We start from the raw sequence: 17,491 nt of genomic DNA, 5'->3' as shown, positions 1-17,491 counted from the left end.
CAGGAAGTGAGCTAAAGAATGCAGACAACTGGCATTAAACCTTTACTAACTGTAATATTTGTTAGGATGTGACAGTAAGCACAAAGAAATAAACACTGTTGTGACTGTACAGCCCAGGCAGTCTGAAGTATTTTAGTATTGTTCCCCTATAAAAAAAATAGTGCAGAAAAAAACAACCAAACAAAAAAACCCGTATCTTATTCCAGTCCCTTAGTGGGATTTTAAAATATATTTTAACCCCTATCAGGATGTAGCACCACATAGTGATAGTCTTCATTGGGACTGTCTTCATTGTCCCTTTCGCTTCTCACTGAAGTCCCTCTCAAAGAAAACCAAAAGATATCAGGGTCCATGGAAATGTTTGGTTCCCTGGGATGGAAACTTCTGAGGAGAGCATCACCTGGAGATAAGGTCTGAGGACAGTAAAGATAATGATGCAGCTACAGAGACAGATGCAGTTCTCCTTTTGATTTTTTTTTTTTAATTAGACAACCATCATCTTGCAATGGGATTCTTACAGACAGTGTGTGACTGAATGAGTTAGCACAAAGTAAAGGGTGTACTTCATAACAGTTACTGTCACTTTGGGGTGATCAGTGTGTGGTGCCTACCTGCGACGTGGTATTCCTCACTAAGATTGCTGCAGGCGTGCTTAATTCTTCCATTAAGCAATCACCAGAGAAGTGAAGGTAGAGGAGGTAGTTCATGATTCTTGGGTTGCAGTTGAAATGCGGGAGATCTTCCTCTTCTTTTGTTATCAAAACTGAGCGTGGAATCCTGCCTATCAGTGTAGCTGACCAAACCTTTATCTCGTGAAAGGCAGGAGAGGGAGACAAGGTGAGAACTTCACTAGTCTGCAGTCTCCACATAGTTCTGTCTATCAAACAGTGCATGAGCAGCAGCAGAATGTCTTTATCATATTTGGAAGCATTTTAAGGCCTCTTTGAAGTTCTTTTTCTTCCTTATGCTGATAGAATGGCCCTTGGCTGAAGATGAATAATCTTGATTGCATAAATAAGCATTCTGATTCATAATTCACTAGCATTTACAGAATTCTTGGAAAATGCAAACTACAGTGCAACCACTGTGTGTTCCAGCTCTTCCATATCACTCCAGTAGGCAATTCTGTCTGACTGCTGGTGATTACATTGGTGGATTTAAGCAGTTAAGTTTTGCCAGGGGTGGAGTGACAGTACCAAAAGCAGCTTCTTCTGTGGCTGCTGTATCAGCATACTGTAAGGCAGTCCTGTTTCCCCACCAGCCCAATGCTTTCCAAGCCTCACTGGGCTGAAGACAGGCAGATTTGTCTTGTACTACGTACCTTAGACTTTAGGTAATCAGTTTTTTGAGGGTTTAAAAAATGGAATCATAACTCTGACAGAAGGTGAGTGTTAGATGTTTATCTCTTCTAGGCTGCTCATGAGAAGCATTAAATTCATTTATCTGTGTTTGGAAATAAAAGGCTGTCGCAGCTCATGTTTGTAGCTAAAATTAGTAAATATACAGAGCATGTTCAAGCTTCTTACTGACACAGCCATATTATCACACAACAAAATATAAACTAAGAAGCAGGAAAAAAGGAGAATTATTGGAGGATATCAACTTCCAAACAAAAACACTGGGAATGCAGTTGATGGAAGATGGAACAAATTTCAGAACAAGTATGACTGAGAACAATGCCAAGATGGTAGGGGAAATGTAATTAACCCTTGGCGAGCACCAACAAAAAGATGAGTCACAAATTCAATAAGCTGCATTAGACTATTGAGATGTTCATATATACAGCAATCCATTTCCCTCTTTCAGTGCCCATGCTATTATAAAATATGTATGGAAAGCATATCAAGACCCAGAAGCAGACACTTAAAAATAGTCGCCAAATACAGAAGAGTTGAATGTGATGGAAATAACCAACAGAAAAAAAAGTCTGACTTACAGTTACCAAATCTGTGGCGTGAAAAATGATCCTTCTGGCAATGCTGAAAAACTAGGAGACGTGGTACTTAATGAGGAAATTTGCTTCAGTGCTTCCTCATAACAAGGTATCCTTTATTCCTGACCTGACAGGCTGATAAAACTCAGGATGTCATTAAACTGATAATGAAATGCCATACCAAAAATAATCTTTTTTTCTTTTTTCTTTTTTTTTCTTTTTTTTCAGCACCTGGGTATCAGAACTAGTTGAATCAAATTTTAATCAGTTAACTCTTGGTTTTGATTTTGAGATATCACTGTGTATAAGTCTCCTAGGATAAGAAGTGTCATCTATTTTCTGTAAGTCAGAGCAGCATTTAATACTTGTCTTGTACTAAGAAAGCAGATATAATTGGAAACTAGTCAATCGATCTTGTTTGTTTGCAAGCCATGTTTGGATTATTGTTGAATGTGTTTTAAAAACTTAAGTGTGAGCATAAGTTGAACCAAACAAATATTTTCATGGAAAATATTATGTTTATTCTTTCTAAATGCTGTTGAATTACCTACAGCCCCTCTGAAACTGTATCATCTAGCTTCACATTTCACACACCATGTAAGTACAAAAGGGTTTCCATTTAGACACAAGAAAAGTACCTCAAAGCCCAGCTAGAACTATTGCTTAGGAATTATAAGGTATCCATTTTAAGGTTTTATTGGTAATTTTCTCTAACTACAGGCAGCTTTTGTGTTTGGTACTTGGGCCAAAGGCCTCATGGCATAAAATACCACAGTTTTGATGCAGTAAGACTGTCTGAAATTAAGCTGAAATTAAGAGGAAGTGGATGCAACAAGGATTCACAAAATCCTGCTTTGTGGAACATGGAAATTCATCATCCCAAACCTTTGAGTGTTCCTCTTTTCCTACCTCAGTAAAAAGCAGTTTTGTTCCACTCAGGAGCTGCACAGGAACATTTTAATTACTTGTTTCTTAAGAATGAATGTTTTGTGTAGTGAACTGTGTTAACACAGCAAATTGATGAAGTCAGATAATTTTACCTTAGCTTTTACTTCTAGGTTTTCACAGCATTTTAAGAATCACCAGGCACTGAAGCAAAACATGGAGCTCTCCAGTTATGCTCCCCTTTGTCAATGATTAATTTTTCTTCACCTAGGCTGACTTTCAGAGGAACAGAACTTGCTCAGCCAATTTCCAGACTTCCATGCCTCTGCTTTCCATGTCATCAGTGATGCTTTACAGTATGCAGAATGTATTTTCTGAGGAGATGCAAGTGAATCTATAATAAGATACTGATTTAGAAGTCTAGTTTAAGGAATTTTGTAATGATCACATCCTCAGACCTAATGGGATTGACGTTTCCTTGGAATTTTTCCAGAGTCGCTTTATCATATCCATAAGTGAAGAATGCACTCCAAACCTGAGCATGGTGGTAAGGTAATGGGTCTTGTGCCTCTCTCTAATATTATTTTTTGTCCCTCCACAATTTTAGGCTTCGCAGGCATGCTTTGTCTTCAAGGAGGAGAAGCTTAACTTGTAAGTGATAAATAAACTTCAAAAGAATTTGCATTAGGTATATATTAATTATCAGGCTGTATATTTGCTCTGAGTTGATTAATGTTCTCCCTTTAGATATGGTTAAGTGTTGATTTCTTAAACTCATACCATACAAAATAACATAAGCAAATATTGTTTCATTACTGTAAAATGGGGTGTATTTCTGTGAAATAGAAACATGCCTACATTCTAAGAGGCATTGGAAGAGTAGGTTCAAGGCCATTCAGAATGGACAACTAAATATTTCGTATTCTGTTATTTAGAATTGCCTGTTAAGCAATTAAACACAATATATTTCTCAAGGACTTGCTACTGTTGGATGCAGTTTCCTAGATTAAGGCCGCCCTCCAAATTCCTGTTTCTGTGGCACTTAGATGAAGATCACAGCTTTTGTTATCTTAGTGACAGGGGGCCAGAATCATGCTTCAGTGGCTATCTAGGCATTTCATCAGTTAAGAGAGCAATATAGCATTATAAATCAAGAAACTATCATGTATACGTAGTTTTCTAAAGAAATAAATGCCAATAGTACAACTTAAGCAGCACTTACTAGACGGTTCTAGAAGCACTGGTTTAAGATGGGGTACCATCTGCAACCTGTTTTTGCTGTCACAAACATGTGCCGAGTTTATAATAGACACACAAGAAAATCTGCACATCAGGATTGGTTTCAAAGCAGAAGTCAAAATAACACTGAGAGATTAAAATCTCAACTGAGATCCGCACATACTCCACATTTCTCATAAGACGGGCTAATTTCTCGTAAGATTACAGCTAATACTTAACTTCTAACTCTTTTTCTTATAATCTGTAGATGTTATTATTTTTCATGGCTTTGGATAAGGAGAAAAATGCTGTCCAGTTAAATTCTTTCTATGCTGTTTCAAATAAGTGTTGTGGTTTTCATGTACTGATGAAGCACTTCAGTAATTTGCATGAAAACTGTTGAGTAGAAATGGGATTTTACTTGCTTTGTTTACAGCAACACTTTTTCATTCTCAGATCTGCATGTCAGGGCTGATTTATTTCAGCAGTGTGAAGTTTGTTTGACAATCACTAACCACTTTGTTGCTCTTCTTTGAGAAAGCAGTAAACCACTGCCCAGTTAAACATATAGCATTACATAGCACAGGACATATAAAACTAGCTAGAGTAGGAAATAATCACTTTTTTATTACCTTGCAGTACTCCTATACGCTTGTCACATCTGGGTTGATTTCTAGAATGCAGTTTACAAACCTTGATGAAAGACTTTCAACTCAAGTTTAGAGATAAAACTTCACGTGAACCACTGAGCCTACATTTTTTTTCCTGGTGAGAAGAGTAAATTCTTGTTCTCCTTTATTTTTGTTTCTTCTCCTTTCTTTCATTTCTAATACAAAGTAAATTATCTTTATTGAAGGAGAGGGCTTGTTAGATGTCACCTTCAGAAGAACACGAGAGGATAGCAGCCTTAGAATAAGAGAATGTATATCAGTATTTAAAATTGTCTGGAGTATGGTTGGTAAAGCACTACTTATGTTTCATATATTTACAAGATGTCATTAGATGGTTCACCACTGAATAAAACTTGAATATACTCCAAGTAATTTTTAGTCTCATTATACTGACAAGCACAATATAAAGGGGATAAGAAGTGTTGGCTCTCCCTTCCTTCAGCTTCAATTCTACTTAATGCACCTAAGCTTTAGCACAGAGAAGAGATAATGCTTTTACTAATGCAGTTATATTGCATAGAAAGACTTTGGGGGGTAAGATTTTCTGGATGCATTCCATACACAGGACAGACGTGCTCAATACAGGAAGTAAATGTTAGTATTAAATATATTTATGCAGGTGAAGCCTAGAAAAATAAATATATAAATAATTTCATGTGAATATATCTGAATTATTTTTAATTACAGTGCAGTAGAAGAGCATTATTCAGGGTAAGCATCTTTATTTCAAAACTGAGATCTTAAAGAGAAGTCATGTTCATGAAGCTTCTAATCAGTTTTGCTTAGCAAGCAGAAGACTGATGCAGCTGATGTCAGTGGAGTTTGGTACAAAAATGTAAAGCTATTAAATTGAGAACTTTTTAATTTTCTAGATATTTTTTCTAATTTTGAAGTGGTTGTAATAAGCATTTTTTAAATTTTCATACATTCAGTGTTGTCCATCTGTAGTCAGGACTCTGCAATATTTTAATGAGATCATATTTGAGTAAAATCATCACTGCAAGAGCTGAAGCTTGAAGAATGAAATATAAAATGGCACATAATTAAGTTAAGTTAGCAACAATGAACAAGAGAATTAACAATTAATCTGTCTGTAGAAATTCTGTGACCATATTTCTCCAGGTGTTCTTCTTTAATAATTAAAAACACTTTTGCTTTTAGCTTTCCATCTCTGGCTATGCTGGTCCTTAGGTTTTTCAGTACCCATCACCTCTGTGAACAAGAGCTGCCTATGTTCTTAATCTTGCAAGCTGTTACATGAAGAAGTTGCTTGGTTCTGACAGCAATCCTGCTCAGGAATTGCACCAAATAGAGCACTCTGAGTCATGTAAAAACACAGGTTTCAAACTGCTCCAGCTCATCAGAAAATTCATGTACACAAGCTCTATACAAACAGGACTTCTTACTAAAACCGGGACATGAGGTTAAGCAATATGTACAACATTTGCAGTTTAAGCAAGATGTTTCCAGGGTGACATTCTCAGGCCAGGAAAAATCAGTTGACCTCAGTTAAAATTTACCTGTGTGAGAGAAGGATGAACAGTGAGGAAGTTAATATATGGAACAGGATATATGTAGGTTGTTCCAAAAGCACTACCTACTGTTTATTTCCATGGAAACTACAGCAGATACAAAGAACAGAATAACACTGCTTGATATAGCAAATTCTCAGCTAAAAAAAACATTATTTTTCACCATAGTCACCACCATTAGCTATGCAATTTCAGTAGTGATGAAAAGCACTACTCACTGCCTCACTGTGCTCACACCCACTGTTTGGTCTCTGTAAGTGTTCATCAAGCATCAATAAATGTTGATGAGTCACATTTTTTTCCACATGGAGGAAATCAGTTCCACACGTTTGCTCCATCTGCACTTCCATGTCAGATGCCGTTCTGTCAGACTGCCCCTCTGCTGCCATCTGTCACATGGCAGCAAAATGTAATGGAACATTGGTAGGAAGGTTCAGCCTCTACTGCAATACCACCAACATTCTCCTCTGACATTGTGGGCCAACATCAAAAAATGGGAGGCATTAATTTTGGAGCAGCCCTCCTTTCAGCTTTACAGTAGAAATGATGAGAAAATGATGAGAGTTATTTCTGAATGCTTCCTGGGGGAGAACAGCCTTGGTTGGACATGAAGGCTAAACTTTGTTCTCCCATAAGATTTATCCTAGAGGTGATGAACAGTAAGCACAAGTCCAATATAAAACCTCAGTGAGGTCAGTGGTAACTTTACCACCAAGTAGAGCCACATTTGGGTCAGGTATGGCTTGATTTGCTCCCTTTAAAGACTTAGTGTTTAACAAATAAAGGTTGGTCTCACACTGTATTGTTGCAAGGCTGAAAAAAAAGTCAGCTTTAAAACCTCAGGATGTAGCAGGTGCAGTCTGTGTACATTTTCCAGCTGTCTCAAGCTGTGCAGACACAGACTAACTGCTTAGCCTGGAAACATGAATGCTATGCAAGATGTGTCCCAGAAGGCAGGAGGATGTTTGCTGTTTTGGAGGAGAGCCCCATGCTCCTGGATGGAGCAGCAGAAATGAAGGATCCAAAGAAAGAAGAATCCAGAATCTAAAAAAACTGACTGATGGTTAAAACTGCTACTGCTGGATGGTGTAACACATATACTTTCTGAATAAATTGTGGGTATTTGCCGAGAGAAGGGTAACTGAGAGTTTTGCAGATTCTGTGATAGGGAAAGAACAAAGTCGGTAATATATATTGTACTGAAAAAAAGATTGATGCTTTTCATAACATATTTACTGAGTGATTTTTAAGGTTGAGTCCTGACTCTAAAGGATTGACTTGTCCTTTGGCCATTGTTGAAGAGAATGAAATCGCGTGGTTCAGGCCTCATCTGGCAGGTTTTTTGCCAAGAAGTAAACACGCATCTCTGATATAAGGTTTCAAAATCTACTTTTCACAGCTTTATAAATCAGTTTGGTTTGGGAAAATGAAAGGGAATCAAATACTTAATCCACCTTGCAAAAGTGAGCTTCCAACTTGCTGGCTTTCCAGTGTATAACTAGATACTACTGACTTTTGGTGCTTTAGTTCAAAATAGCACAAATTGTGTTTGGTGTGACTTAAGCTAGAAATAAACCACTTGGAAACAGTGATTCTGTGGAGTGCCAGCCCAGCTTGCAAGTGGCTGCCCTTTGGGTCACTCCATAAAGCACACGACTTACTCATTAATCTACATGATTTCTATGAGAAGCCAAGCTTTTCAGTTCAGGACATCTGATCAAAACAAATGGAGAGGGAAAGCACTGTCCTAGCGTTTAAGATCCTGGATGCAATTGTCATTTTGCAGCCTTGGACTTGGTCTTCTTGGAAAGATATCTCTGTCTGAGCAGTAACTACTGTGTGTGGGAAGACCTTTGACCAAAATAATCTGTAAGCCAATGGCACCTGTCTATTTTCACAGCCCCTGGCCATGTTGGCTGGAGTACCTGGAAGACTGTTACAGGAAGTGCATGGTAGGCAGAGAAAGGTGATCTTTGGCAGAGCTTCTACATCCATGGTGCATGCTCCTGGCAAATGCCAATTAAGTGTGCATCTCTGGGGTCTGGCTCACAAGAGCAACCATGGCCAGGGGTTTCAAAATGCATAATTGGCAACATATACAAAAACATTAGTTTGTTTCCTGGATTGTTCATGAAAGAGCAACTAGGCACATTAAGCTGTTCCATTCATGCCTGTGTTCTACTAGTTTCTGCAGGTGCAGGGAGTCTATTCAAAGAGCTGCTGTCAAATATGGGTTTTCTGCAGAGAGAGTGTGGACACAGCTTCCTCATTTGCTCTGCTTGCAGCACTCAGAAGTTACTCTGAATCATAGCTTCCTCTTGTTTTACTAGTAATCCAAAATGCCTTCTAGGAAAAATGAGACAGACTGGTTTTGCATTTTGACTTGTATGAGGAAAGGCATCTACTCTAGAAAATGCCAGTAGGAAAGAAAATGTACATCTTTCCCCATAAATTGAAAGAAGCTATCACTGCTATTTCCAGGTTGGTAGTAAACTACTTCTTTAAGATTAAAATGCCACCCAAATGCAGGATGACACTTTCTTAAATGCTTCAGCTAGCAAATACTACAAGCCCTTCTTCTATGCTGGTAACATCTTACATTTTGACAAGAATCAAAAGAAGAAAAATCTAAGCAAAAGACTTCAGTTAACACTGGTACAGACATAAAACAATTTATTAAGTTCCACAGTGCCAGAAATGTTCATTGCTCTCACAGAAAGTAATTCAAGATTCAATAGATGAAAAAAAATAAAAGAAATATTGATTTCTCACTGGGCAGTGAGTTTTTAAATACATGGATGACTCTTGAGGACTATTCATGCTGATGTGCTCTGTGCTTCTGCCTGAGACTAGCACTCAGTTCTTTGATGTGCATGCTTTTAAAATCGTACTTCACATGCAGCATACTTCATGATAGTTTTTAAGAAGCCCTAGAGCTTTCTGCCATCAGATTGAGAAGAAAATGTTATCTGCAGCATGAAGAATTAGTTAACTGTGAGCTGAATCAGCCACTTTGAAACTGCCTAGTATTGGTGAAGTTCAGTATTACACTGAAAACTTTCAAAAATTAAAAATAAACTTTCTGTTTATTTAATATGTTTTACAGTGAAATCTTTCAATCTTGTGAAGTTGCTTGCCTTCCTCAACAGGTAAACAAGCATCACATCTTCCTTTTGTAACAACTGTCTCTCATGGTTTCCTCGGTGTTTTTTTTTTTTTTGATGTTGTTATTGTAGCTACTACAAAACAAATGCTGTTGAAAGATTGTAATGGTTGTTCTTCAGTGCTGTTTCACCATCACAGTGTCCCTGAACTACCGTGTACTGTAGTGCTGTCACGCTCCAATATAAAGAAGGGCAACGAGGTTCTTAGATTATGTATATACCTAGCATGAGATTAAGAAATAACGGTTCAAATGTTGGTCCGACCAGTTTATTACCATTGACCAGGGAGATGGGGAAGGCGGACACTGTTAGGGTGATGGGGAAGAGAAGACGAGCTATAGGAAAGATAGGAAAGAAGCAAGGGTTTGTACAACGCGGGGAAAGTCACCAGCCAGGATCCCAGGGGCGGTCCGGTTGCAAGCGGCTCCGACGGTCCGAGGCAGAAGAGCAGGGGTGGCAGAAGCGGGGAGAACAGCAGCAGCGACGGGCAGCCCTGAGCAGCAAGCAGCTGTCCTGGAGAAGCGGCACCGGGTCAGCACAGGAGGAGCGGCGTGGGGAAAGTCCAGGAACAGCGTCAGTCAGCACCGGAGAAGCAGCAAACAGTAATCAGCTCGTGAGGGTTCAGATGGTAGAACACCTCGAAGGAGTGGCGAGGTCCAGGAGAAAGCAGCATGTCTCAGGCAGCAGGCCCAGGAGGGAGAACAGCAGCAGGGATCAGCTCATGAGGTTTCCCATGGAAGAACACCAACACAGCAACACCAACAAAACCACACCAATCTCATGGTGGTCGATCCCTCTTTTATCCTTCATTTCTCTTGCCTACGTGGCAAGTCCTGTGCTAGCCTGCCAGGCAAGCTTCTCCTGAGATGGCTATCTCCCCACGGAGATGAGTACCACACAAAAGAGTGTTCAGCGGCCACTGAGCTGCAGCTTATCTCTCTTTCGTTGCCCCAGGACATGCCCATCTGCTTGTCCCTTAGACAAAGGATTTCGCAACCCTTGCCCAGGACTAGCTTGGACATGTTCGGACATGTTCATCAGCAAACTTTGAGGCAATGATATAAAATATTAGTCTCTTACAAGTGCACTTCAGTGATAGCTGGAATTCAGTGAATGCTTAGCAGTTTAGATAAGGTTTTCTCACATATCTTCCTTCTCCCTAAGCAACAAATGAGTATTCATCAAATGAGTTTGATTTCCACAAGTTGTAGAAATGAATCTTATATATTCAGGAATTAAGATTCTTGTGGGCAGACTTCCTGTGGGATTCAGATTTTTTGAAGAAAGTATCTATACCTCATTTTGTTTTCTTTTTGTTAATGCTTCTGAACAAACAGAATGAAGTCTGTTATTTACAACTACATACCCACTGAAGCTGCAAGAAAGCAGGTCTTTCCCATTTTACATCCTGGTCTTAGTTGCTCTAGATGTCAGTTATTTTAAGAACAATATAGATGCACGCAGGATTATACAACAGGGCCAAAACTGAGTTGAGGTCCCAGCTGTTAGGCTGGGACCAGGAGGCACAACCAAAGGCATGCCACAGAAGATAGCCCTGTAACTGAAGACAAGCAAGTTCAGACTGGCTGGGGCTCTGAGCAACTTGACTGAGCTGTAGGTGTTCCTGTTCATTGCAGGTGGTTGGACTAGATAGAAGATCTTTAAAGATCCTTTCCAACACAAATGATTATATGATTCTACAATTTTTTACTGTTCTACGCTTCTATACTTCTATGATTCTAGTAGTTGGTTGGGACCCTGGTCTGTGTGTGCCCTTCTGGCATCTCATATGGCACAAGGTTTTCTGTTCTGAAATCATCTGGCAGTTGCCAGCTGAAAGAAGTATGGATGTACCCACATACCAAATGATATATCATCTAGGGCTACAAAAACTGCCCAAATAACCATAGCTAAATCCGTAACAGTAGTTTAACTAAAGCAGAGTTCTTCTGTATAGTACTGGTTCATCTCCATAGGGATTGTGCAAAATAGGGGTAACTTGAAGAGGGACATGTCTTGTACTGAGAACTACTGTAAAAAAGAGACTGTCTTACGAAGCAGGATGGCAGGTGACAGCATAAACTTCAGTGAGGGGAAGATCCTTTTCTCCATCACCACCTAATAAATGTTTAACAGACTATCCTTTGAGCCAGAATCTTTTATCAATCAGCAACAGTTTGCAATCCAAAGTACAAATAAAGGCAAAAGGTGTTACCATACAAACTTCACCTTAAAATTGCAGATTGCAGTATGATGCAGAATTGTACCTGCCATCCATGATTGCTAATCTCCAAGATCCATCCAAGAGCACAAGTTGCTGTTCAGTCAGTGCCAGGCTTCACTGGCAGTCAGATTGCTCTGTCAGTGCAACGGTGGATGGGTTTGTTTCTACATGATCCCTCAGGCAGGCTGAGGAGCAGCCATGGGCCTCAGTAGGAGGTAAGGCCCCACCAATTCACACAAAAACAATGAGAGCTTTGGTTTCTCCTTAATCACAGCTAGCAAGCCATTTCTCCTTGATACTGGATGTTAATGTTAATATTGAACACTGGGCTGCGGCTAGAGTGGAAAAGGAAATAGTCTTCTGGAATTCAATGACATAAATTAGAAATAAAAATGCATCTCCAAACACTGCATTTTTAAAGATTTTTTTTAATAATGCTGTATTTCATAGGAAAAAATATTCCCCAGATAAGAATGTAGTGTTTTTCATAGACTTGTTAAGTTTTGACGCATGCATGTTTGGGTTGCATGTCTTGAAACCATTAGGGTGACTCATGGTAACATGGAATAAGAAAAGTTCATGGATTTCCAGATTTGGAACTTTATGAGTATGAGATGCATTGTGTGCTATTCTTAGAAAGGTGCCACAAAAAGGGAAGCAAACAAATCACACAGGAGCTCTGTGTGAATATTTATTTAGCTTTTCCATCCCACCATTTGAATTGTAAGATCTTTTTGCCTCACGCAAATCAAAACCACTTACAGCTTCAGTGGAAAATCTCCACTGCTAACTGTTATGTTAAAATCTGTTATGTTAATTTAACTCATCAGCATGATAATGTTTCAGGATATGAGGTCAGTTCAGATAAAATAGGCTGAAGTTCACTAAGGATTCCAGTTTTTGGTGCTAATTGCAAATGCAGATGTTTTCTTATTTAAATTCTTTTCCAGGGTAGTGATGCTAGTTTTCAACATCTCCTATTTGACTGCAATTCAGAAAGAGCAGCAGTGCTTTACTCAGTGGCATGGTTTTTTTAGTCTCATGTTTTCTCTTGATATAAAAGTTAAAATTTTCTTAGAAAGAAAAATAAGAATGGGAAAGAAGATGTACTAGGCAGCCCATAAAGGAGTAGTACTTCATGAGCTTAGAGGGGCCATGCTGTTAGCAATAATCAGCAGCTGACAAAGCCCAGAAGCAGCTTGTCTTTGAAACAAAGATTGCAATTGTTAGGCAACATTTGTTTGGGAGACTAAGCCACTTCTCCAGTGTATTTCCATTAATTCATGTAATGCCAAGAAGAAAAATACTCCAGATGCCTCTTAAAAACTGCTACAGCCCTAGAAAACAGCCCAGACTTGGAAATTATTTACAAAATAAAAATCAAAACAAGCAGTAGAGGAAAAAAAGGCAAAGCATGGCAAGAGAGTAAGATGTTGACCTATATTTTAACAGTGGAGGTAGTAGCCACTGGATTGGGACTGAAAGAGAGAAAGTTATAACTGACATCTGCTGGGAAAAGATCCAATAAATTATGATACGGAGAACAATTTCAGTTGCACTTGAGTCTTTTACCCAGTTCCAGCAACGATCTCAGTTAATTTGCTGGAGAACGCTGCATCTCAATTCCCTGTTGCAGTTCTTTGCTTCACAGTGATGGTCAGATTTAATTTACTGACTATACATGCAGTGCCTGCAGAGTTGCTAGGGCTGCTTTTTGGGAGGACGGAGTACAAATAACTGCAGACTACTGTGATCACCTGAATCTGTAGTTCTGTGAACTAAAGAAGGAAGTGGACTTGATATTGATATCACAACTTGCACTTTTCACATCTGCACATAACAGCACTGGATGCAAAAGTAACAGGAATGTACATTAAACTAGTCCATAAACCCATGAATGAAGGGGATGGGAAAAAAAATCACCATGAGGACATTTTTAATTGGTGATGCAAGTTGTTTAGGGGTTGGTTTGCCCCAGTTCCGTGACGGATGGGGCAGGGGAGACCCACAGACCCACAGACCCCCTCCCCAGGAAAAGGGAAAGGGGAAAAGGGCAGAGAGATGGGCCTAAAAACAAAACAGCTGCAATGATCTGAGAAAGAAAAATACTTTACTAAAGAAGATATTGGAATGCAAAACAACACAATATAATTGGAATTGAAGCTAATAAATAAAGTGAGAGAGATGTCCAAAAACTGAAGGCCTTTTGCTAAAGCTGAAGGTGAGATGGCTAGGGAGCGCACACACTGCAGGTGAGGAGCAGAAAGAGGAAAGACATGCAAACAGATTTATCTTCCTCTCTGGTTGGAAAACAGGAATGCACAGTCTCCTGGGGTACGTAGTTCTTCTCTGGTACAGGTATACCTGGAAATATCAATGATCCATGGAGCTGGAGCATTAACTCTTTAACTCCCAGTGCACATGATGTTACGATGTGGAATACCAATACAAAAATCATAAAACCATGTCAGGTGACTAAAAGAACGTTTTTTCCAGTGTGTACTTCCTTCAGGAAAACATCCACTGTTTTATTCCAGATCAGAATGTTGAAATTTCAGAGGACACAGAACAGCTCCAAGAATCTAATAGCTTTTTTTTTTTTTTTGCCTTTAAATTTCACATTTGTTCACGATCAAAATACATACAAAATCTTTGCACACATATACAACACACACACATAATATATGACAGTGAGATGTCTTAGTGATCACAAAATGACCTGGAAAATGGGATTTTGAGATATTAAAGTTGTGGGAATAGAATGCTGTCCCTGCATAAGAACAAGATAAGAATTTTATGCCATCGTCTCTGCTGCAATCTAGCATCACAGAAATTAGAAATAAAGATTGCAAATTGATGAGCAGTGTAAAGGTATAGCTAGTAACAACTTATGTTCAGTCAGTATGATTACATATGTAATATTTTGCTGCATGCCATGCCCAAAGAAGTGGAGGCAAGTTGGAACTTGCCTGTGTGAGGAGGCATCAGGCAGACCTGACACACACACCCAGTGCATCTTTTGGCAGTATGGAAGAGGCCCTGGAGAGAATCTCCATGTCAATACGATGAGTTCTGAGACTCCTTGGAAACAGCAGGATTGGCCATTAATCCACTGGCTATTCATTTGTAATTAACAAATGTAATCCTTAGGTGAGATCTTGAACCTGGAGTATCCAGCCAATAGGAAAGCAGGGCAGGGGGTGAGCAGTGGGAGACAGGTACAAAAGTTGCAGTATTGTTCCCAGAGGTGCACTCCTGTTGTCAGGATGCCCACCATTGCAATCACAGATTAAAAGTTTCTTCAGCAGAGATCCTGTCTCCTAAAAATTATCTCAGATGTTTTTGACAAAGTGATTGTACAAAAAGGGAAAGAGAATAAATACTCCATGAACTGCTCAAGCATAAAGTGATAGATGGAAGACAGAGCTGAAATGTGAAGGTTACTGTAAGAAACAGCTGGACTTTGCCATCTTCACATTTCATGTTGTGGAGGTGAGAAGTGCGAGTTAGAAACTGGTAGCAAAGAAAAGGTAGGAAAACTAAGATGAGGAGAAAGAGCTGGAATAAATATTGCTGTCATCAGGCAGTCTTAAAATAGATTTTGGATAGATAAGAGATGAGTTGTGGGTGTAGTAGCGGAAACAGAAGAGCGAATTACTACATATCTTCGAACATGTGTCCATCACAACAGATCCAATCACTTCTCTCTGAGTTTTCAGGCACCTGAAATAACATTTATAAGTTCATAAGTTCATAAGTTCATAAGGTTGGAAAGGACCTATAAGATCATCTAGTCCAACCATCCTCCTATCACTATCTCTACCCAACTACTAAATTAAGTCCTTTAGCACCTCATCTAAACGCTTCTTGAACAGCGCTAGGGATGGTGCCTCAACCACCTCCCTAGGCAGGCCATTCCAGTGCCTGACCACTCTTTCAGAAAAGAAATGCTTCCTGAGGTCTAATCTAAATCTTCCCTGGCGCAACTTGTGGCCATTCCCTCTCGTCCTGTCATTACTTATCAGGGAGAAGAGGCCTACCCCCTCCTCACCACAACCCCCCTTCAGGAAGTGGTAGAGTGCAATAAGGTCTCCTCTGAGCCTCCTCTTCTCCAGACTAAACAATCCCAGCTCCCTCAGCCGCTCCTCATAAGACTTGTGCTCCAGGCCCCTCACCAGTTTTGTTGCCCTTCTCTGAACACGCTCCAGGGCCTCAATGTCCTTCTTGTAGTGAGGGGCCCAAAACTGAACACAGTTCTCGAGGTGCGGCCGTACCAGAGCTGAGTACAGGGGGATGATCACCTCCCTGCTCCTGCTGGCTACACTATTTCTAATACAGGCCAGGATGCTGTTGGCCTTCTTAGCCACCTGGGCACACTGCCGGCTCATGTTGAGCCGAGCATCAACCAACACCCCCAGGTCCTTTTCCTCTCTACATTCTTCAAGCCATTCTGCCCCAAGCCTATAGCATTGCATGGGGTTATTGTGGCCAAAGTGCAGGACCCGGCACTTGGTCTTATTGAACCTCATCCCATTGAGCTCAGCCCAGCTGTTCAGCCTATCCAAATCCCTCTGAAGGGCCTCCCTACCCTCAGGCAGTTTGACACATCCTCCCAGCTTTGTGTCATCTGCAAACTTACTGAGGGTACACTCAATTCCCTCGTCTAGGTCATCAATAAAGATATTAAACAAGATGGGCCCCAAAACTGACCCTTGGGGGACACCACTCGTAACAGGACGCCAGCTGGACTTAACTCCATTAACCACTACCCTCTGGGCACGGCCCTCCAGCCAGTTCTCCACCCAGAGAAGAGTGAACCTGTCCACACCAATTTGGTGGAAGACAGATTTGATAATCTGGCTTCCACCACCTAACATTTCATTCTTCTGGAATCAGTGAAAAAAATGTTTTTATAGCCTCTAATATTCTTTTATTAAAAGGAAAAAAGAAAGGAAAAGAAAAGAAAAGAAAAAAAAGAAAAAAAGCTATCTGTAAATAAATAGGTCAGATACATTTGCTGTGCCAAGGTTGGATATTGGTGCAGTGCTGTATTCAGAGATTTGAGTTAACATAATTGTTGGGACATTAGACATGCCCTAAAGCTCTGCATTTAGTTGCATTATCTGATGCTTTAGCAAATGCTCGTGGACTCGTGAAGTAGCTGATAGATGTGTTTGTAACACCTCGGGCAGTCTGTATGCAACGATAAACCCGCTGCTGTGCTTAATGAGGTCAGTGAAGCATCCAGAGAAGACATACATAGTTGTGCAGCGTGGGTCTGCGCTGCCTGGGCTTTTTAGGTTTAATGAAGCAGTTCCTCAGCGGCTGGGTATTCTTGTCGAACAGTCTCAGAGCAGATTTCAAAACTACGACGTTGCTTTTAGATGTTCCTCTATTCTCCTTGGAGCTCTGTGGCTCTTCCTCTCTTACAATGCCTGCATCTTTTGTGTGCTAATGGTTTTGAAATCAACCATTTCCCGCAGTTCCGTTTTAATCGGGAGGCAGAGTCTAGCCGCTTTCCTTCCCTGTTCTCCGAATGTAAGCTGGCTCAGCAGCCTGCAGCTTCCCCTCTAGGTGGTGCATAGTCTGAAAATACCCAAAGCAATCCCACGCAACGTGCAAATTCACGGACGCTTTCCTATTTTAGACGCCAAGTTTAGAATCCAAGTTCCCACGGGAAAAGTTGCATCCTGCGAGCTGTCTAGCGACCCTGTCACATCCTCACACATCACACAGACTGCCCGCCCCAGGCTTCCGTTCGGGCTGCTAGAATCACCTTACAGGATCTATTCTAAAGGAGACACCTTTGCTTAAAAAGTGAACGGGCGCTTAATTTTTGGAGATGTTTCTTCCCACTGCGGTAC

The 17,491-nt window shown here is 40.2% G+C and overlaps 1 protein-coding gene across 1 annotated transcript in view; it reads left to right on the top strand.

Annotated features, from left to right (window-relative positions):
- Positions 1-17,491, top strand: part of CUNH5orf63 (chromosome unknown C5orf63 homolog) — an 88,396-nt gene that overhangs the window by 32,527 nt on the left and 38,378 nt on the right. The gene's annotated exons all lie outside the window — the stretch shown is intronic.

This window comes from Cyrtonyx montezumae, unplaced genomic scaffold (genome assembly GCF_038088225.1).
Source record: "Cyrtonyx montezumae isolate F1298 unplaced genomic scaffold, pur_monq_1.0 scaffold_36, whole genome shotgun sequence".
NCBI lineage: Eukaryota > Metazoa > Chordata > Aves > Galliformes > Odontophoridae > Cyrtonyx > Cyrtonyx montezumae.
The sequence above is the reverse complement of the archived record's forward strand: the minus strand, read 5'-3'. Positions and strand labels throughout refer to the sequence as shown.